We start from the raw sequence: 23415 nt of genomic DNA on the forward strand, positions 1-23415 counted from the left end.
ATTTAACCTATTCAGTTGGTCATCTGTGTAAGTGAGAAGGCTTAGTACATGGTGCAAGAAACAGAAATCAAACCAATTACTTCAAGAAAGAAAAGCAGGAGGGGGGAGTTAATTAGAAGTATAATTGAGTGTTTCAAAAAAAAACTAACCTGGAAGAATGGGAGGGAAACCCTGAGAATGGGCCTCAGTCGGCTACAGCTGAAACCAGGATTCAGTGTCTGCTTCTCTGGCTCTTTCTGCATGCTGGCTTCAACTTTCCCCACTGCAGACTGGACTACTTGTTGTGGCTGTAAACATAGCTTCCTGGCCTCACTCACGACCCACCTGCCGCCACAGAGAGGGATTGGCATATTTCTCTCTGCTCTGAGCAGGGGCTCTGGCCTGGCTTGGGTCAGAGGCTGATTCCTATACCAATCACTGGTGGTTGAGCTGTGAAGAGATTTAATTAGCCCTCTTGAGTCAGGTGTCTGCCATAGACCAAGAATGGCTACAGCCGTGGGGACAGAGTCACATAGTACAGACCTGGCCATTGGGACCCTACCCCAGTGTAACAAGGGCAATTTCCAATATAGGAGGAAGTATTAAAACCACCCCTAGTGGAGACGACTACACCATAGCTAAGTAAATATTTTTTCAATACTGCCCCAAAACACGGTGAAATAGCCTTAGCATGATGTCCATTCTAAGTTCATGTGCCAAAGCTGACTTCTCTCTCCTAGCTCCATTCCTCCCTCTCAGCCCCCTCTACTCTCTTCCTCTGCTAAGGCCTCAACCCCTCTCATCTCTCCCAAGTTGCCTGTGAAACTGTCTACTCACAGCAGGCTTGAAGTCACATCTCCTGGCTAAGGGCTAAGGGAGGGTAAAATACAGATGTAAATTGCAAAAGCTTCTGTTTCACACTAGGAGCCTCTTGGTTGAGGAAGGTTTTCCTTGTAAGACCTGGTGCTGAGGAAAGGGCGAAGGGAAGGGAAGGAGCGTTTGTGTCTCACTAAATGGGTCTCTCCTTGGGCAAAGTCAGGGCAGTCTCTGGCTCCCCCGAGAAGGGGGAGGACCAGCGCTTCATGTGTGAGCCAATATGACACACCAATGGCACACAACTGACAACTAGTGAAGCAGCTGAGGGCAAATGAGGGTGACTGTCTCAGCCTCTTTCACTCATTCCCCATCCAAGCCGTGATCCAAGCCTTTTTCTCTGCCTCTGGCTTTCAACCGAATTTACTTTCCTGCCCTGGCCCTTGTTGCTCTCTAAGACATTAATTCTTACTCACCCTCTGGCCACTTTGGTCAGGATCATTCAGGCTAATTTCCACCTTCACATTGAAACCTAAACCCAGCCTGCTGAGCAAGCCCTCCAGCCAAGCTCAGGACTGCCATGCAATCTCAGCTCAACAGCAGATATGCATATTACTTTCTGAGCTCAACACCAGGTATGCGTATTACTTTTCATGGTGGAGGCGCTAGATTCTTCTGGGTCCTTTATGGGCACCAAAGAGTGAGAAAGGTAGAGAAGCAGCTGCTCCTGCAAAAGGGGAAGAGATGTTTAGCACCAAAGTACAGCCCCCCAGCCCTGCCTCTGCTGGGGCTGCTAAGGGTCCAGGGACCAGGAGCTAGGATGTGGCAGGGTGGTGTCAGCACCCAAGGCTCAGACACAGGGGCCTGGGCACAGAGGCGGCAGCACCAGGAACACTGGCCACTACTGGGGAAAGAGGAGGGTACAGGGGACAGTGCTTGGAACTGGGCTGCTGAGGGAGCAGACAGAGGGACGGATGCTATAGCAGGAGCAGTGTCCCTGGGCCCCTGCCCAGGAGAAGATGGGACTCGGAAGAACTGAGGTTGCAATAATGATAGAAGCTCTTCTCTCCTTTTCCTCCCAGGATGGCTGTGACTTATGTTTCTTGACTGAAAAGGCTGAGGCCCTCTTGTATATGTTTCTTTCATTTGCTCATTCATTATTTTCAACTTTTCTCTGAACAAGAATAAACAAAAATTTGTATTTCTCATCAGTTTTTATTTACTGCAGGATTGAAACCCAGAAATGGAAAACATGAATTAGGCAAAGTGAGGCTGGAAAAACCAGCTTGCTTCCCTCCTCTTTACCACACACCTTGTGTTTTGCCATGCTGATACCCCATGCAGCTTCATTCCTCTGTGCCTTGTTCATGCTGATCCCTCTACATAAGAAACCCTTCTACCTTATCCTCTTGACCAGTTCTACTCATCTTTCAAGATCCAGAAGAAACGTCTCCTCTTCTGGGAACCTCCCTCTATCTACTGCATTAATTATCATTTCATCTCAATAGTGACCACATAAGGGCACTTATTTTACTGTATTATAGTTAGTTGTTTCTGTTCAGTACCTCCACCAAACTGTGTACAATGGAGAAGGTGGGAGGATTATCATGTTTACATTTGTATCTCAGTGCCTTGTATAATACCTTGTTGTTGTTAGGTGCTGTCCAGATGGTTCCGACTTATAGCAACCCTATGTACAACAGAATGAAACACTGCCCAGTCCTGCACCATCCTCACAATTTTTGCTTTGTTTGAGCTCAGTCTTGCAGCCACTGTGTCAATCCATCTTGTTGAGGGTCTTCCTCTTTTTCGCTGACCCTTTGCTTTACCACGCATGATGTCTTTCTCCAGGGACTGGTCCCTCCTGACAGCATGTCCAAAGTATGTGAGACAAAGTCTTGCCATCTTCGCTTCTAGGAAGCATTCTGGCTGTACTTCTTCGAAGACGGATTTGTTCACTCTTCCAGAAGTCCATGGTATATTCAGTATTCTTACCAACCCCATAATTCAAATGCATCAATTCTTCCTTGATCCTCCTTATTCATTGGCTAGTTTTCGCATGCATAGGGGGTGATCAAAAATACCATGACTTGAGTCAGGCACACCTTAGTCCTCAAAGTGGTATCTTTGCTTTTTAACACTTTAAAGAGGTCTTTTGCAGCAGATTTCCCCAATGCAATACCTCCTTTGATCTCTTGACTGCTGCTTCCATGGGCGTTGACTGTAGATCCAAGTAAAATGAAATCCTTGACAACTTCAATATTTTTTCCATTTATCATGATGTTGCTTATTGGTCCAGTTGTGAGGATTTTTGTTTTCTTTATGTTGTGGTGTAATCCGTACTGAAGGCTGCAGTCTTTGGTCTTCATCAGTGAGTGCTTCCAGACCTCTTCAGCAAGAAAGGTTGTGTCATCTGCATATTGCAGGTTGTTAATGAGTCTTCCACCAATCCTGATGCCACGTCCTTCTTCATATAGTCCAGCTTCTCTGATTATTTGTTCCGCATACAGATTGAATAAGTATAGTGAAAGGATGTAACCCTGATGCACACCTTCCCTGATTTTAAACCATGCACTGTTCCCTTGTTCTGTTCAAATGACTGCCTCTTGGTCAATGTTACAGGTTCCTCATGGACACAACTAAGTGTACTTGAATTCCCATTCTTCACAATGTTATCCATAATTTGTTACAATCCACAGAGTTGAATGCCTTTGCATAGCCAATAAAACACAGGTAAACATCTTTCTGGTATTCTCTGCTTTCAGCCAGGATCTATCTGACATCAGCGACGATGCTCCAAATCCTCTTCAGAATTCCACTTGAATTTCTGGCAGTTCCCTGTCAATGTACTGCTGCAACAGCTTTTGAATTATCTTCAGCAAAATTTTACTTGTGTATAATATTGCTTGATAATTTCTGCATTCTGTTGGATCACCTTTCTGTGGAATGGGCTCAAATATGGATCTCTTCCAGTAGGTTGGTCAGGTGGCTGTCTTCCAAATTTCTTGGCGTAGAAAGTGAGCCCTTCCAGAGTTGCATTCGTTTATTGAAACTTCTCAGTTGGTATTTCATCAGTTCCTGGAGCCTTGTTTTTTGCCAATGCCTTCAGTGCAGCTCGGACTTTTTCCTTCAATACCAACAGTTCTTGAACATACACTACCTCCTGAAATTGTTGAACATCAACCAATTCTTTTTGGTACAGTGACCCTGCGTTCCGTTCATCTCCTTTTATGTTTCCTGAGTCATTCACTATTTTTCCCATGGAATCTCTCAATATTGCAACTCAAGTCTTGAATTTTTTTTTTCAGTTCTTTCAGCTTAAGAAATGCTAAGCATCAGGTTTTTGCACATTTCATTATAATATTTTACTTTGTCTTTTTAAGCCACACTGAAAATTTCTGTTCAGTTCTTTTCCTTCATCATTTCTTCACACCTAAATACCGAGGACAGTGCAAGTACTCAAAATAAATGATTGAAAATGAACCAAAGAATGCAAACAAAAAAGTAAATATGGATACACTTCCACTCTGTAATTCAGTCCATTCACTGCTGGGGCCAGGAATCTGTTTGGGAAGCATGTGGTAGAGCCTCTGTCTTCCCCAATTTCAGTATTTGCTCCATCCCTCAGAGTGAGAAGGCTTGAAATACTACCTTTCTCCAAATTCATATGTTAAGTACAAATTCAAGAATACTCACCGGTTTTTATCTCCAGCTTCTTTCTTCAAGTATAGCATCTTTGATACTCATAGCAGTAATATGGGGCAGACAAGAAAACAAATTGTATATTTTATTGTCCAAATCACCTGACTGTGTAAGTCTCTAAATTTAGCTGTTAGTGGAACTGCGTGTGCCTAATCCTGCTCATCAGAGCTCAAGGTCTATTGGTAGAATTCTTTCTGGAACTGCTGTGTGGCACAGAGTTGCCACTGAAAAATCGATGCTGTAACACATGTAACCAGGAAAATGATGTTGTGGAGTCAGCTGCTATGACACACCAGTCTTAACACAGCAGGTGCCTTGTGATCATTAAGGCATGATTCTCAGTGGTTTGACAGTTATGATGTAGTTTGGCAGTGGTATGATGATATGATCACTTCCATGATGAGATTTGATATAGTTTGATTACCTCCATGATGGGATCTGCTGTGAGTAGCCAATAGTTGAAAGGGAGTTTCCTTGGGGGTATGGCCTGCATCAAATATAAGTGGACTTTCTTACAAGGTTCATGGGCTTTTTCTTGCTATGGATCCTGCAGCTGGTTCCTGTTTATTTGACCTCGTTTTTGGGACTTGAGCTAGCAGCTTACCTGCTGTCTTGCCTGCCAATCTTGGGGTTTGTCGGTCTTCACAGCCTGTGAGAAAGAGCCCTGCTCTCTGACCTGCCAGTCTTGGGTTCGCCAGCCCCTGTGGCTACATGAATCAGAAGCCTCCAGCCTGATCCACAGACTGGGGATGTTCCAGCCTCTACAATTATGTGAGCCATTCCCTTGATTTAAATCTCTCTCTCTATATATTTATACCCTTTACCGGTTTTGCTTCTCTAGAGAACCTAGCCTAAGGCGTTTGGTACAGAGAGTGGTTCTAGAGAAACAAAATTGAAAGGCTGAGTTTTCTATATTGGTTCTTGAATGTGGTTAGTCTTAAAGATGTTGATGACTCTACTTCCAGCAGTAAAGAGGGCACTGGTAATCATGGTGTGAGCTGGCAATACATATATGCAAAATATCACCACCAGTAGATCAGGTATTGGTGAGAAGCAAGGCTCAGGGAGATTACATGTTTGGTATCTTTCTACAATTTTGTCTTAATGAGAAGTATAAGGAAGCTTTTTGATTGGTCCTAATTTCACTAGACAAAGTGGTGAAAGAAAGAGATAAGCTCAGGGTTTCAGAGTCAAAGCTCAAATGTCACATAAACAACCTCAAAGTTTCCATTTGTGCCTTGAAAGAAAGCCTTATTTCTTCTAGTAACAGAGCTTATATGGCCAAAAACCAAACCCAAAATATTGTCGTAAGAGCGTCTGAATTACAACACTAACTCAATTCCCAACCTCAAGTGTGTCTGAAGTTAAAGTGAGGGCTTTAATTGGGAAGGAATGGGACCCCAAAACTTGGAATGAGGACATAGAAACAGATAATCAGGAAGCTGGGGACATTGAGCCACTAAATTCCTTTCAATCACTCCTGTGAACAGAACCAGTGCTCTCACACCCATCTGAAGGGATTACTCCATCTTTGTCTGCTAAGCCATACTCCCCAGCAAAACCATTAGCCTTTCCACCCCCATCTGATGAGATTAACCTAGCTGTGTTTGAAGAGCCTTTGTCTGAGTCATTGCCTGGGGCATCACCGGAGGCAGATGCCATAAAGATCATGCTGAAAGTTCAAAAACACACCCCAACCATCAATTTTGGCTTCCAGACCTATAACTTGACTTAAGTCCCAGTGAGCACCAAAAGGTCAAATACAAAGTGTGACCCAGGAGGAGGTATACTACATTGCAAAAGAACTGCTTGAAATTTCTAACATATACAAATAGAAACCTGGGAAATATGTGTGGGGATGGCTATTAAGGCTGTGGGATAATGGTACAAAGAACATAAAGATGGATCAGTCTGAGTTTATTGATATGGGGCCACTAAACACAGATTCTTCATTCAATGTTTCAGCTCAAGAGATTAGGTAAGGATCTAATAGTTTATTTGCTTGGGTCACTGAAGCATGGACTAGGCTGCAGCCTACACTAAATCAAGGTGAAGTATCAGACCTGTCTTAGTGTTCTGTAGAAGAAGGTATCCAAGGGCTTAGGGAAATTGCCATGTTAGAGTGGATTTCTCAGGTGTGCCCAGAAGACACACCTTTTACCACAATGGTGAGGAACAAATTTGTGAAGGGAGCCTCAGCATCTTTGAAGACTACTGTGATTGCTATTTTATGTAAGTCAAAGTTGACAGTGGGAACTGCCCTAACTGAGTTAAGACACCTAACTACAAATGGAGCTGACTGGACTCCATGGCGGTAGAGGCCAAGTAGCCGCACTCAATAGATAAAGACCTGGCGAGTCTGGTTAATAAAGAACAGTGAAGTCAAAGCAGTAACTGACTCCCACAGACTTACAGCATTGGTTACTTAGTCATTGTGTCCCTAGGAGTGAAATAGACAAAAAACCTACTAAATATTTACTTCATCTGTATAATTGGAAGAACTACAGGTCAAGCGAACAGCTGTTGTTGTTCTTGTTGTTGTTAGGTGCCGTCAAGTTCGTTCCGACTCATAGCGACCCTATGCACAACAGAACGGAACACTGCCCGGTCCTGAACCATCCTTACAATCGTTGTTATGCTTGAGCTCATTGTTGCAGCCACTGTGTCAATCCACCTCGTTGAGGGTCTTCCTCTTTTCCGCTGACCCTGTACTCTGCCAAGCATGACGTCCTTCTTCAGGGACTGATCCCTCCTGACAACGTGTCCAAAGCATGAAAGACGCTGTCTCGCCATCCTTGCCTCTAAGGAGAATTCTGGCTGTACTTCTTTGAAGACAGATTTGTTCGTTCTTTTGGCAGTCCATGGTGTATTCAATATTTGACCACAATTCAAAGGCATCAGTTCTTCTTTGGTCTTCCTTATTCATTGTCCAGCTTTCACATGCACATGATGTCATTGAAAATACCATGGCTTAGGTCAGGAGCACCTTAGTCTTCAAGGGGACATCTTTGCTCTTCAACACTTTAAAGGGGTCCTTTGCAGAAGATTTACCCAATGCAATGCATCTCTTGATTTCTTGACTCCTGCTTCCATGGGTGTTGATCTCAGATCCAAGTAAAATGAAATCCTTGACAACTTCAATCTTTTCTCCCTTTATCATGATGTTGCTCATTGGTCCAGTTGTGAGGATTTTTTTTTTTTTTTTTAATGTTGAGATGCAATCCATACTGAAGGCTGTGGTCTCTGATCTTCATTAGTAAGTGCTTCAAGTCCTCTTCACTTTCAGCAAGCAAGGTTGTGTCATCTGCATAACACAGGTTGTTAATGAGTCTTCCTCCAATCCTGATGCCCCGTTCTTCTTCATATAGTCCAGCTTCTCGGATTATTTGCTCAGCATGCAGATTGAATAGGTATGGTGAAAGAATACAACTCTGATGCACACCTTTCCTGACTTTCAACCAATCAGTATCCCCTTGTTCTGTCCGAATGACCACCTCTTGATCTATGTAAAGTTTCCTCATGACCACAATTAAGTGTTCTGGAATTCTTATTCTTCGCAGTGTTATCCATAATTTGTTATGATCCAGACAGTCGAATGCCTTTGCATAATCAATAAAACACAAGTAAACCTCCTTCTGGTATTCTCTGCTTTCAGCCAGGATCCATCTGACATCAGCAATGATATCCTTGGTTCCATGTCCTCTTCTGAAACCTGCCTGAATTTCTGGCAGTTCCCTGTCAATATACTGCTGCAGCCATTTTTGAATAATCTTCAGCAGAAGTTTGCTTGTGTGTGATATTAATGATATTGTTCTATAATTTGCACATTCAGTTGGATCACCTTTCTTGGGAATAGGCATAAATATGGATCTTTTCCAGTCAGTTGGCCAGGAAGCTGTCTTCCATATTTCTTGGCACAGACGAGTGAGCACCTCCAGCGCTGCATCTGTCTGTTGAAACATCTCAATTGATATTCCATCAATTCCTGGAGCCTTGTTTTTCACCAATGCCTTCAGAGCAGCTTGGACTTCTTCCTTCAGTACCATCAGTTCCTGATCCTATGCCCCCTCTTGAAATGGTTGAACATCGACTAATTCTTTTTGATATAATGACTCTGTGTATTCCTTCCATCTACTTTTGATGCTTCCTGCATGATTTAATATTTTCCCCATAGAATCCTTCACTATTACAACTCAGGGCTTGAATTTTTTCTTCAGTTCTTTCAGCTTGAGAAACGCCAAGTGTGTTCTTCCCTTTTGGTTTTCCATCTCCAGCTCTTTGTACATGTCATTATAATACTTTACTTTGTCTTCTCAAGATGCCCTTTGAAATCTTCTGTTCAGTTCTTTGACTTCATCATTTCTTCCTTTTGCTTTAGCTGCTCGATGTTCGAGAGCAAGTTTCAGAGTCTCCTCTGACATCCATCTTGGTCTTTTCTTTCTTTCCTGACTTTTCAGTGACCTCTTGCTTTCTTCATGGAGGATGTCCTTGATATCATTCCACAACTCGTCTGGTCTTCGGTCACTAGTGTTCAATGTGTCAAATCTATTCTTGAGATGGTCTCTAAATTCAGGTGGGGTATACTCAAGGTCATATTTTAGCTCTCATAGACTTGCTCTGATTTTCTTCAGTTTCAGCTTGAACTTGCATATGAGCAATTGATGGTCTGTTCCACAGTTGGCCCTTGGCTTTGTTCTGACTGATGATATTGAGCTTTTCCATCATCTCTTTCCACAGATGTAGTCAATTTGATTTCTGTGTGTTCCATCTGGCAAGGTCCATGTGTATAGTCATCGTTTATGTTGGTGAAAGAAGGTATTTGCAATGAAGAAGTCGTTGGTCTTGCAAAATTCTTCTTTCAATCTCTGGCATTGTTTCTATCACCAAGGCCATATTTTCCAACTACTGATCCTTCTTCTCTGTTCCCAACTTTCGTATTCCAATCGCCAGTAATTATCAATGCAACTTGATTGCATGTTCGATCAATTTCAGACTGCAGCAGCTGATGAAAATCTTCTATTTCTTCATCTTTGGCCCTATTGGTTGGTACATAAATTCGAATAATGGTCGTATTAACTGGTCTTCCTTTTAGACGTATGAATGTTATCTTATCACTGACAGCATAGTACTTCAGGATAGATCTTGAAAAGTTCTTTTTGATGATGAATGCAACACCATTCCTCTTCAAGTTGTCATTCCCAGCATAGTAGACTATGTGATTGTCCAATCCAAAATGGCCAATACCAGTCCATTTCAGCTCACTAATGCCTAGGATATCGATGTTTATGTGTTCCATTTCATTTTTGACAATTTCCAGTTTTCCTAGATTCATACTTCATACATTCCAGGTTCCAATTATTAATGGATGTTTGCAGCTGTTTCTTCTCATTTTGGGTCATGCCACACCAGCAAATGAAGGTCCCGAAAGCTTTACTCCATCCACGTCATTAAGGTCGACTCTACTTTGAGAAGGTAGCTCTTCCCCGGTCATCTTCTGAGTGCCTTCCAACCTGGGGGGCTCAACTTCCAGTACTATATCAGACAATCTTCTGCTGCTATTCATAAGGTTTTCACTGGCTAGTGCTTTTCAGAAGTAGACTGCTGAGTCCTTCTTCCTAGTCTTAGTCTGGAAGCTCAGCTGAAACCTGTCCTTCATGGGTGACCCTGCTGGTATTTGAATACCAGTGGCATAGCATCCAGCATCGCAGCAACACGCAAGCCCCCATAGTATGACAAACTGACAGACATATGGGGAAAGCGAACAGCAGTCTAACTCAAATCACCAGAATAGAGAGTCTGGCCCCTTAATCAATTCCCAGACTTGAGCAAGTTTAAAGAACCACAATTCCTTGAATGAAGGGGAAGCTGAGTCCCCTTGAGGAAGGATTTTACTACATTCTCAAAAATTTAGATTGCTAATCTTTCTCCCAGTCTTCCCCAAAGGGATCTACAGTCTTTTATGAGTGTGATAGCTCATTGGGGAAAAAGAAATAATCAGACTTTTGGGGGATTACTGGATAATGCCTCTGAACCGACACTAATTCCAGGAGACCCAAAATGTCACTGTGTCCCACCAGGCAGAGTGCGGGCATATGGAGGTCAGGTTATTAATGGAGTCTTAGCTCATGTCCATCTCACATTAGGTCCAGTGAGTCTCCAAACCCATCCTGTAGTGATTTCCCCAGTTGCAGAATGCATAATTGGAATAGACATACTCAACAATTGGCAGAACCCCCACATTGGATCCCTGAAAAATGAAGTAAGGGCTATTTTAGTAGGAAAAGCCTAGCGGAAGCCATTAGAACTGCCAGTACCTAGGAAAATAGTTAACCAAAAGCAATATGGCATTCCTGGAGGGATTTGCAGAGATTACTGCCACCATTAAGGACTTGAAGGATGCGGGGGTGGTGATTCCAATCACACCCCCATTCAACTCTCCTATTTGGCCTGTGCAAAAAAAGGCTGGATCTTGGAGAATGACAGTGGATTATCAAAAACTTAACCAGGTGGTGACTCCAACTGCAGTTACTGTTACAGATGTGGTTTCATGGCTTGAGCAAATTAATACCTCTCCTCGTACTTGGAATGCAGCTATTGATCTGGCTAATGCCTTTTTCTCCAGACCTGTTTTAAAGGACCGCCAGAAGCTGTTTGCCTTCAGCTGAAACAGTACACCTTCACGATCCTTCCGCAGGGGTGTATCATCTGTCCAGCCCTATGTCATAATTTAGTCCATAGGAACCTTGATTGCCTTTCCCTTCCACAAGAGGTCACACTGGCCCGTTACATTGATGACATTATGCTGATTGAACCTACTAAGGAAGAAATGTCAATGACTCTGAACTTACTGGTGAAACATTTGCATGTTAGAGGGTAGGAAATTAATCCTACAAAAATTCAGGTGACCTCGACTTCAGAGAAATTTCTAGGGGCTCAGTGATGTGGGCCATGTAGCCATATCCCTTCTAAAGTGAAAAATAAGTTATGGCATCTGGCCCCTCTCACAACTGAAAAGGAGGCACAATGCCTAGTGGGCCTGTTTGGATTTTGGAGGCAACCTATTCCTCATTTGGGTGTACTACTCCAGCCTATTTATTAGGTGACTCAAAAAGCTGTTAGTCTAGCGCACATGGAACATTCTCTAGAATAGACCACATATTAGGTCATAAAACAAACCTTTGCAGAATCCAAAACATCAAAATATTACAAAGCATCTTCTCAGACCACAAGGCCATAAAAGTGGAAATCAATAACAGAAAAATTAGGGAAAAGAAATCAAATACTTGGAAACTGAACAATACCCTCTGGAAAAAAGACTGGGTTATAGTATATAAAAAAAAATTTTTTTTTTATAGTAGACATTAAGGAGGGAATAAGGAAATTCATAGAATGCAAGGAGAATGAAAATACTTCCTATCAAAACCTCTGGGACATAGCAAAAGCAGTGCACAGAGGCCAATTTATATTGATAAATGCACACATACAAAAAGAAGAAAGAGCCAAAATCAGAGAACTGTCCCTACAACTTGAACAAATAGAAAGTGAGCAAAAAAAGAATCCATCAGACACCAGAAGAAAACAAATAATAAAAATTAGAGCTGAACTAAATCAATTAGAGAACAGAAAAACAATTGAAAGAATTAACAAAGCCAAAAGCTGGTTCTTCAAAAAAATTAACAAAATTGATAAACCATTGGCCAGACTGACTAAAGAAATACAGGAAAGGAAACAAATAAACCCATATAAGAAACGAGATGGGCCACATCACAACAGACCCAACTGAAATTAAAAGAATCATATCAGATTATTATGAAAAATTGTACTCTTAACAAATTTGCAAACCTAGAAGAAATGGATGAATTCCTGGAAAAACACTACCTACCTAAACTAACACAATCAGAAGTAGAACAACTAAATAGACCCATAACAAAAAAAGAGATTGAAACGGTAATCAAAAAACTCCCAACAAAAAAAAGCCCTGGCCCGGATAGCTTTACTGCAGAGTTCTACCAAACTTTCAGAGAAGAGTTAACACCACTACTACTAAAGGTATTTCAAAGTATTGAAAGTGACGGAATACTACCTAACTCATTCTATGAAGCCACCATCTCCCTGATACCAAAACCAGGTAAAGACACCACAAAAAAAGAAAATTACAGACCTATATCTCTCATGAACATAGATGCAAAAATCCTCAATAAAATTCTAGCCAATAGAATTCAACAACATATCAAAAAATTAATCCACCCTGATCAAGTGGGATTTATACCAGGTATGCAAGGCTGGTTTAATATAAGAAAAACCATTAATGTAATCCACCATATAAATAAAACAAAAGACAAAAACCACATGATCTTATCAATTGATGCCGAAAAGGCATTTGACAAAGTCCAGCACCCATTGATAAAAACTCTCACCAAAATAGGAATTGAAGGAAAATTCCTCAACATAATATTGTTTTTTTTATACAAAGCTAACAGCCAACATCACTCTAAATGGAGAGAGCCTGAAAGCATTTCCCTTGAGAATGGGAACCAGACAAGGATGGCCTTTATCGCCACTCTTATTCAACATTGTGCTAGAAGTCCTAGCCAGAGAAATTAGGCTAGACAAAGAAATAAAGGGCATCCGGATTGGCAAGAAGGAAGTAAAATTATCTCTATTTGCAGATGACATGATCTTATACACAGAAAACCCTAAGGAATCCTCCAGAAAACTACTGAAACTAATACAAGAGTTTGGCAGAGTCTCAGGTTACAAGATAAACATACAAAAATCACTTGGATTCCTCTACATCAACAAAAAGAACATCGAAGAGGAAATAACCAAATCAATACCATTCACAGTACCCCCAAGAAGATAAAATACTTAGGAATAAATCTTACCAAAGATGTAAAAGACCTATACAAAGAAAACTACAAAGTACTACTACAAGAAATTCAAAAGGACATACTTAAGTGGAAAAACATACCTTGCTCATGGATAGGAAAACTTAACACAGCAAAAATGTCTATTCTACCAAAAGCCATCTATACATACAATACACTTCCGATCCAAATTCCAATGTCATTTTTTAATGTGATAGAGAAACAAATCACCAACTTCATATGGAAGGGAAAGAAGCCTCGGATAAGCAAAGCATTACTGAAAAAGAAGAAGAAAGTGGGAGGCCTCACTTTACCTGATTTTGGAACCTGTTATACAGCCACAGTAGTCAAAACAGTCTTGTACTGGTACAACAACAGACACATAGACCAATGGAACAGAATTGAGAACCCAGATATAAATCCATCCACATATGAGCAGCTGATATTTGACAAAGGCCCAGTGTCAGTTAATTGGGGAAAAGATAGTCTTTTTAACAAATGGTGCTGGCATAACTGGATATCCATTTGCAAAAAAATGAAACAGGACCCATACCTCACACCATGCACAAAAACTAACTCCAAGTGGATCAAAGACCTAAACATAAAGACTAAAACGATAAAGATCATGGAAGAAAAAATAGGGACAACCTTAGGAGCCCTAATACAAGGCATAAACAGAATACAAAACATTACCAAAAATGACGAAGAGAAACCAGATAACTGGGAGCTCCTAAAAATCAAACACCTATGCTCATCTAAAGACTTCACCAAAAGAGTAAAAAGACCACCTACAGACTGGGAAAGAATTTTCAGCTATGACATCTCAGACCAGCGCCTGATCTCTAAAATCTATATGATTCTGTCAAAACTCAGCCACAAAAAGACAAACAACCCAACCAAGAAGTGGGCAAAGGATGTGAACACACACTTCACTAAAGAAGATATTCAGGCAGCTAACAGATACATGAGGAAATGTTCACGATCATTAGCCATTAGAGAAATGCAAATTAAAACTACGATGAGATTCCATCTCACTCCAACAAGGCTGGCATTAATCCAAAAAACACAAAATAATAAATGTTGGAGCGGCTGCGGAGAGATTGAAGCTCTTATACACTGCTGGTGGGAATGTAAAATGGTACAACCACTTTGGAAATCTATCTGGCGTTATCTTAAACAGTTAGAAATAGAACTACCATACAACCCAGAAATCCCACTCCTCGGAATATACCCTAGAGAAATAAGAGCCTTCACACAAACAGATATATGCACACCCATGTTTATTGCAGCTCTGTTTACAATAGCAAAAAGCTGGAAGCAACCAAGGTGTCCATCAATGGACGAATGGATAAATAAATTGTGGTATATTCACACAATGGAATAGTACGCATCGCTAAAGAACAGTGACGAATCTGTGAAACATTTCATAACATGGAGGAACCTGGAAGGCATTATGCTGAGTGAAATTAGAGGCAAAAGGACAAATATTGTATAAGACCACTATTATAAGATCTTGAGAAATAGTATAAACTGAGAAGGACACATACTTTTGTGGTTACGAGGGGGGGAGGGAGGGAGGGTGGGAGAGGGTTTTTTACTGATTAGTTAGTAGATAAGAACTGCTCTAGGTGAAGGGAAGGACAACACTCAATACATGGAAGGTCAGCTCAATTGGACTGGACCAAAAGCAAAGAAGTTTCCCGGATAAACTGAATGCTTCAAAGGTCAGCGGAGCAAGGGCGGGGGTTTGGGGACCATGGTTTAAGGGGACTTCTAAGTCAATTGGCAAAATAATTCTATTATGAAAACATTCTGCATCCCACTTTGAAATGTGGCGTCTGGGGTCTTAAATGCTACCAAGCGGCCATCTAAGATGCATCAATTGGTCTCAACCCACCTGGATCAAAGGAGAATGAAGAACACCAAGGTCACACGATAACTAAGAGCCCAAGAGACAGAAAGGGCCACATGAACCAGAGACTTACATCATCCTGAGACCAGAAGAACTAGATGGTGCCCAGCCACAACCGATGACTGCCCTGACAGGGAGCACAACAGAGAACCTCTGAGGGAGCAGGAGATCAGTGCAGACCCCAAATTCTCACAAAAGGACCATGCTTAATGGTCTGACTGAGACTAGAGGAATCCCGGCAGTCATGGTCCCCAAACCTTCTGTTGGCACAGGACAGGAACCATTCCTGAAGACAACTCATCAGACATGGAAGGGACTGGACAGTGAGTAGAGGAGAGATGCTGATGAAGAGTGAGCTATTTGTATCAGGTGGACACTTGAGACTGTGTTGGCATCTCCTGTCTGGAGGGGGGATGGGAGGATAGAGAGAGTTGGAAGCTGGCAAAATTGTCACGAAAGGAGAGACTAGAAGGGCTGACTCATTAGGGGGAGAGCAAGTGGGAGAACGGAGTAAGGTGTATATAAACTTATATGTGACAGTTTGACTTGATTTGTAAACATTCACTTGAAGCTTAATAAAAGTTAATAAAAAAAGAATAAAAAAAAAAAGCTGTTAGTTTTGAGTGGGGCCCAGAACAAGAGAAGGCTATGCAACAGGTTCAGGCTGCCTTGCAAGTGGTTCTGGCACTTGGGTCATATGATTTGGCTGATTCAATGGTGCTTCAAATGTCAGTGGCAGATAGAGATCCTGTGTGGAGTCTTTGGCAGGCCCCTATGGTGAATCACAGTACTGACCCTTAGGATTTTGGGGTAAAGCCCTTCCATCCTCTGCAGATGACTACTCTTCTTCTAAGGAATAACTTTTGGCTTGTTATTGGGTCTTAGTAGACACTGAACGCTTAACCATGGGCAACCAAGTTACCATAGGGCCTGAGCTGCCCATGATGAACTAGGGGTTGTCTGACCCACAGAGCCATAGAGTTGGATGTGCACAGCAGCACTCCATCATTAAATGGAACTGATATATACAAGATTGGGCCCAGCAGGACCTGAAGGCACAAATAAGTTGCATGAGGAAGTGGCCCAAATTCCCATGGCCTCCACTCCTGTCACATTACCGTCCATCTCCCAGTCTTAATCAATAGCCTCATGGGGAGTTCCTTATGATCAGTTGACTGAGGAAGAGAAAGCTCCTGCTTGGTTTACAGATGGCTCTGCACGATATGCAGGTACCACTTGAAAGTGGACAGCGGCAGCACTACAGCCCTTTTCTGGGACCTCCTTCAAGGACAATGGTAAAGGGAAATCCTCCCAATGAGCAGAAATTTGAGCAGTGCACCTGGCTGTTCACTTTGCTTGGAAGCAGAAATGGCTAGATGTGCAGTTGTATACTGGTTCATGGGCTGTGGCCAATGGTTTTGCTGAATGGTCAGAAACTTGGAAGGAACGTGATTGGAAAGTGGAAGACACAGCTGTATGGGGAAGAGGTATGTGGCTAGACGTCTCGGAATGGGCCAAAGAAGTGAAGATACTTGTATCCCATGTGAATGCTCACCAAGAGGTGATTTCAGCATAGGAGGATTTTAACAATCAAGTGGATAGGATGACACATTCTCTGGAAACCAGTCATCTTCTTTCTCCAGCCACTCCCATCATTGCTGAATGGGTTCATCAACAAAGTGGCCATGGTGGCATGGATGGAGGTTATGCATGGCCTCAGCAACATGAACTTCCACTCACCAAGGCAGACTTGGCCACAGCTACTGCTCAGTGCTCAATCTGCCAGCAGCAGAGACCATCACTGAATCCCCAGTATGGCACCATCCCTCAAGGTGACCAGTCAGCAACCTGGTGAAAGTTAATTACATTGGACCACTTCCATCATGGAAAGGACAGTGTTTTGGTCTTACTGGAATAGGTACTGACTCTAGATACAGATTTGCCTTCCCTGCACACAATGCTTCTGCCAAAACCATCATCCATGGACTTACAGAATGCCTTATTCTAGATCCTGATATTCCACACAGCATCGCCTCAGATCCAGGGACTCACTTCACAGCAAATGAGGTGCAGCAGTGGGCCCATGCTCATGGAATTCACTGGTCTTCCCATGTTCCCCATCATCCTGAAGCAACTGTCTTGATAGAATGATGGAACGGCCTTCTAAAGACACAATTATGGCACCAACTACCTGGCAATACCTTACAGCGTTGGGGCAATGTTCTCCAGGAGACTGTATATGCTCTCAACCAGCATCCAGTGTATGGTGCTCTTTTTCCCATAGCTGGGATTCATGGGTCCAGGAATTGAGGGGTAGAAATGTGAGTGGCACTACTCATTATTACCCTTAGTGGCCCACAGGCAAAATTTTTGCTCCGGTCCCTGGACTTTATGCTCTGCAGATTTAGAGGCCTTGGTTCCAAAGGGAGAAATGCATCCACCTGGAGACACATCACTGATTCCATTGAACTGGAAACTAAGAATGCCACCTGGCCATTTTAGGCTCCTTATGCCTTTGGATCAACAAAGAAGGGACTTACCGTATTGGCTGGCGTGATTGATCCTGATTACCAAGAGGGAATTGGACTGATATTACATAATGGCAGTAAAGAAGAGTATGTCTGGAATGCAGGCGATCCCTTAGGGTGTCTCTTAGTACTACCATGCCCTGTGATTAAAGTCAATGGAAAACTATAGCAACCCAACTATAACATGACTACTAATGGCCCAGACCCTTCAGGAACGAACGTTTGGGTCATTCCACCAAGCAAAGAACCATGACCATCTGAGGTGCTTGCTGAGGGCAAAGGGAATACTGGATGGGTGGTAGAAGGAGGTAGTTCTAAATACCAGTTATGACCACATGACAAGTTTGCAGAAATAAGAACTGTAATTTTTATGAGTATTTCTGCCTTGTGTGTGTACATATTTTTGTTTTCTTCACTTAAAAATTATAAGACGTAAACAGGGCTAGTGCATTTTCAGTTGTATGTGTGTTAGTTGTATCATATTAGGTGCAAGTATGACTTCATAATTGTTTTCATTCAGAGATTACATATGGTTTAAGGATATGTGTACGGGTGCCAAGTTGACAAGGGGTGGACTATGATTGTTATGGTTTTGTGTCAACTTGGCTGGGCCATGATTCTCAGTGGTTTGGCAGTTATGATGTAGTTTGGCAGTCATATGATGATGTGATCACTTCCATGATGAGATTTGATATAATCTGATCACCTTCATGATGTAATCTGCTGTGAGTAGATAATCAGTTGAAAGGGAATTTCCTTGGGGGGGTGGCCTGCATAAAATATAAGTGGACTTTCTTGCAAGGCTTCCAGGATTTTGCTTTCTATGGATCTTGCAGCTGGCTCCTGTTCTTCTGACCTCCAGTCCTTAGGATGTGAGCTAGCAGGTTACCTTCTGTCTTGCCTGCTGATCTTGGAATTCTTCGGTCTTCATAGCCTGTGAGCAAGAGCCCTGCTGTCTCACCTGGCAATCTTGGGTTTGCCAGACTCTTTGGCTACATGAATCAGGAGAAGCCTCCAGCCTGACCCATGGACTGGGGACATTCCAGCCCCTACAACCATGTGAGCCACTTCCTTGATATAAATCTCTGTATATATATTTTTATACGTTTTACTGGTTTTGTTTCTCCAGAGAACTCAGCCTAAGACAAGTCTCACCAAAGGGATTCATCCAGGAGCCCTCATCTTTTATGGAAAGAGTCTTGGTGGAGCAGTGGTTAAGCACTTGGCCACTAACTGAAAGGTCAATGGTTTGAACCCCCCAGCCACTCAAAGAGAGAAAGACCTGGCCCATCTGCTCGTGTAAAGATGACAGCCTAGGAAACTTTATGAGGCAGTTCTATTTTGTTTTACAGGGTTGCTATGAGTTGGAATCAACTAGACAGCAATGGGTAATCTTTATGGGAGCAGATCACCAGGTCTTTTCTCCTGCCGAGTGGCTGGTGAGCTGACAGCCAAGCACTTGACCACTGTGCCTCCAGGGCTCCTTAAACAGCATCTGGAATATTTAATTCATGGCTGCCAGTGTAGATAAATATATTGGATGTCAAGTTCTTTTAATTGCAAGTGACAGAAATACACCTCAAAATAGCTTAGGCCAAATAGAGGACTATATATAGGCTCATGTGACGGAGCTGAGGGTGACTTTGGGAACTGAGACACTTTCAGATCTTGCTCTCTTCGTTTCTCAATTTTTTTTTTTTTTTTTTTTTTTTATTGGTTTATTCTCTTCTCCTGCAAATGGGCTTGATTCCAAGCAGTGGGAAGACTGGCTTCTTTACCTTTGCCATCTTAGGGATTAGAGCTTCCACAGGGTTCCAGGAAAAACTCCATTTGGCCCAGCTCATGTCATACAGGTGCCCCTGTATTCAAGGGGCGGAGTTATTGGAAATTTGTGGGAGAGCACAGGCACGATCACTGGAAAAACCTTTGCAAGTCATGTGACTTGCCCAATTTGTTTTGACTCATATGTTAGTAACTTCAAATATTTTAAAAGTTTATTTTCTCTGATGACAAAATAAAGACACCTTAGAGAAAACATAGAGAGCTCAGAAGGAAAAAAGCGGAGTATCTCCTATAGCCCACCCCTCAAATGACAATCATTGTCAGCCTTCCATTCTTTTGTTTACTACTTTAAAAACAAATCCCATGTATATAATTTTACTTCCTGATTTTTTCATTTTCACATTATAATACATGCATTTCTCCAAATCATAACAAAAAACTCGTCGAAATATTGTTTTAGATGGCTATATAGTATACTCTAAAGATTTTTTTACCACCTCATTCAGCAGGAGAGAGCAGTTTTTCCCCTACATGTGCATCTGTTCTCCAGCCTCTGCAGCGCCTTCAGTTCACAGGACTCAGTTCCAACTTCAGAGAAGAGGCCATCAGACTGCAATTCCCTGCTCCCGGACCCATTTTCTGCATCCGCCAAAACACCTACAAACTTGTCTCCTCTATACTCCTTTTCCCCTGTTCTGCTGCAGGCTCAGTGAACTGGCTCAGGCCTTTCAAATTTGACAGTAGTTCAGCCAAACACTTCAGGTTTGAATTCTGACACATTGTAGTTGTTTAACCTGGGCAATTTGTTTTATCTTTCTAAATAACATGTGTTAAATGGGGATTTTTATCATAGAATTCTTAGGAAGATTAAATACCTTTATGCTTTGTGAAACAGCACATGTCTTAGGCTGGGTTCTCTAGAGAAGCAAAACCAGTGAAGCATATATATATATGCATATATATATGTAGAGAGAGAGAAAAAGAGCAGTTTATATCAAGGAAATGGCTCACACGGTTGTAGAGGCTGGAAAGTCCCAAGTCTGTGGGTCAGACTAGAGGCTTCTCCTGACTCACATAGCTGCAGGAGCTGGCAAACCCAAGATCAGACAGCAGACCTCTGGCTCACTGCCTGCAGAGGCCAGTGAACCCCAAGATTGGCAGGTAAGTTGAGAGGCCAGTGGCTCACAGGCTGCAGAGGCTCACAAAACACGAAATGGTAGGTGAGCTGCTAGCTCAAGTCCCGAGAACTGGAGGTCACATGAGGATCCAGAGTGACCAAAAGCTAGCAAGCAGACCACACTCCCAAGGAGACTCCCTTTCAACTGATTGGCTACTCATAGCAGATCTCATCATGGTGGTAATTACATCTATTACATAGCTGCCAAACCATATCATAACTGCCAAACCACTGAGACTCATAGCCTAGCCAAGCTGACATACAACCTTAACTACCACAGCACATAATAGGTGACTAATAAGTGACAGCAAAAACAAAACATGATGAAGATTCCCCACTAGCAATAGCTCTCTCCTCCTTTCCCTTTTTCAGTCATGTTTCTTGAAAATTATTTATACTTGCTGCCTCTATTTCCTCATCTCCCATTTACAGCCCCACCCAATGTAACCTGGCTTTTGTCCTCTCTCTACTGACACTGCTCAGCAAAGATCTCCTAATAAACACTAGATGCCTTCACAGAACTTTATTTCTTACTCTTTTCTGTGTTGGTCACTGTTAATCAGATCCTCCTTCACGTTTTTCTCTTGGTTTCAATGATACCAGACTCTTCCAAATTGTCCCAATTCTCTGGCTGCTCTTTCCTTTGCTGCCTGCACTCTGTCTGTCCTTTAATTATAGTATTCATCCTCCACTTTCATGTGTCTGGAAAAAGTATGGTTCTTTGTCATGAGATCTGAGTTGGAATCCTGGCTATGCTACGTACTGAGTTCTTTATTTAACCCTCCATATTCTCACTTATGGAGAGGTGGCTCCCCTCGTGGATAATCCTCCTAAATTCAGTCATTGTATATCTATTTCCCATAGGCGTAATGGATTATGCAGAAATTGGAACTTCAGGCCTAGAAACTCATTTCATACCATAAAAATGTCAAAATTCAAAACAAATACATGTTCTTCAAAATATTTATTAACTATATAAAACAATATGAACTATGACATAAATATTCCTTTGAGGTGTTTTTCTGTTTCATCATTTAATGAAGTTTGGATAGAACGTGCCGTCTTTTCCTGATAAATCTTCCTGGAGTATACAGCGTACATAGATATTTTTCCTTACTCCAGAAACCTTTGAACTCCATTGAAAATTAGGGTCATCACACACACACTCGCACACACACATGCACTCACTCAAAAATGTTCTGATGGATGCCTCTCAGTTTTTGAAAGATAAATGTTGGAAGAAGGACAGTTTCGAGATGTCTCACTCTTCCATATTTATAAAGATCTACTTTGCTTTACCTTGAGAAATTGTAACAATGCAACTAAATTTGCAGAAGAATCTTCTAGATTCACTCACTCTGCAGTCAGTTTCAGTGATGCTCTTTAGTTATATAAATGCCTTTGAAATGCTAAATGAGGCTGTTTCCTCCAAATTCTTAGTTCCAGGCTTCAGTGATGATTTTCACAATATCCAAAACAGTTCCAAAATTCTCTGTTGATCTACCTTCCTTGTTGATTGCTTTAATTGGTTTTTGAAATTTTCACAAATAAAAAGACCTTAAGGGATGCAATAACTTATTCGATGTGTTGACTAGTCAAGGAGATGCTTTGTGCAGATGAATTGGGGAGAAAGAAAAACTAGCGTAATGTCAGGATGCCTCTGCTGAAGAACTGGGAGTAGCCTGGAACATTACCCAACCTGGCTGTTATGAATTTTTTAAATAACATCATTTCTTGACCTCTGAAACAAAATGAGTAAAAATCAAAGCCTGAGAACTTCCTCTTCAATAAACATTAGTTCATTAGGTAAAAGGGGCTGCTCTTGGATTCTTGGTGGTATAAAACTAAGGAAATTTCGATTTGCAGTCAGCTGTAATGTGTGATCCCCACTTCCCAACCACAGTCGATATTTAAAATTTTTCTTCCTAACAAAATCAGCTTTCAAAAAAAAGTAATTTTATCAATATTAAAATACCTGCCTCAAACAGGTCTCTACATTTTAAACTTTCTGGAAAAATTTTCAATGCCTCAGTATTAGCACTTGTAGTCCCTCCGCTATTGTTATTCTTACAATGTGTTCTCATTCTTCTTTATAAATACAAACAGAAACCACGCAGTGTTCTCAAGATCCCTTGTTTCCACCCACAGCAGGGTCCTAGTTCAGGGCCTCCTTACTCTTAAGCTGAACTATTACAACGGCCTTAAAACAAGTCTCGACAAAATTCACTGGATGCTTTCTCCCATCTACCAGTATCTTCTCAAAACATGTAATTATTCTTTGAGCCATCATTCTACTTTATACAATCTCTCCAACTTATCATTTTATAGTTATTTGTTTACATAGGTCTCTTCTTTTTTATCAAAGTCCCTAGCAGGCAAAGACTACTTGTTGCTGGTCTTTGGTCTACCACGTAGAAGGCATTGATGGTTAAGTATGCTGTGTTGATTATGAGCTGAACTCTTTTAAAAATCAGCTTTCAGATAGCTTTAAGAATTCCCTCTTTGAACACCAGGAACTATTCTTAGCCAGTATGTGACAAATTTACTGCAAATTTTGATAAAAAACACCTGAACTTTTCTTTGAAGCTAGTGAACTGAAAAATGCAAATTAATAACCTGGGGTGATCATAATAAGTGTCAATTATAATAATCTTT

General features: G+C 41.7%; 1 long non-coding RNA gene across 2 annotated transcripts in view; it reads left to right on the forward strand.

The window, feature by feature from the left end:
- LOC135231702 (uncharacterized) overlaps positions 1-23415 on the forward strand; it is a 37166-nt gene that overhangs the window by 5290 nt on the left and 8461 nt on the right. The gene's annotated exons all lie outside the window — the stretch shown is intronic.

This window comes from Loxodonta africana, chromosome 7 (assembly GCF_030014295.1).
Source record: "Loxodonta africana isolate mLoxAfr1 chromosome 7, mLoxAfr1.hap2, whole genome shotgun sequence".
In the NCBI taxonomy this organism is placed as follows: Eukaryota; Metazoa; Chordata; class Mammalia; order Proboscidea; family Elephantidae; genus Loxodonta; species Loxodonta africana.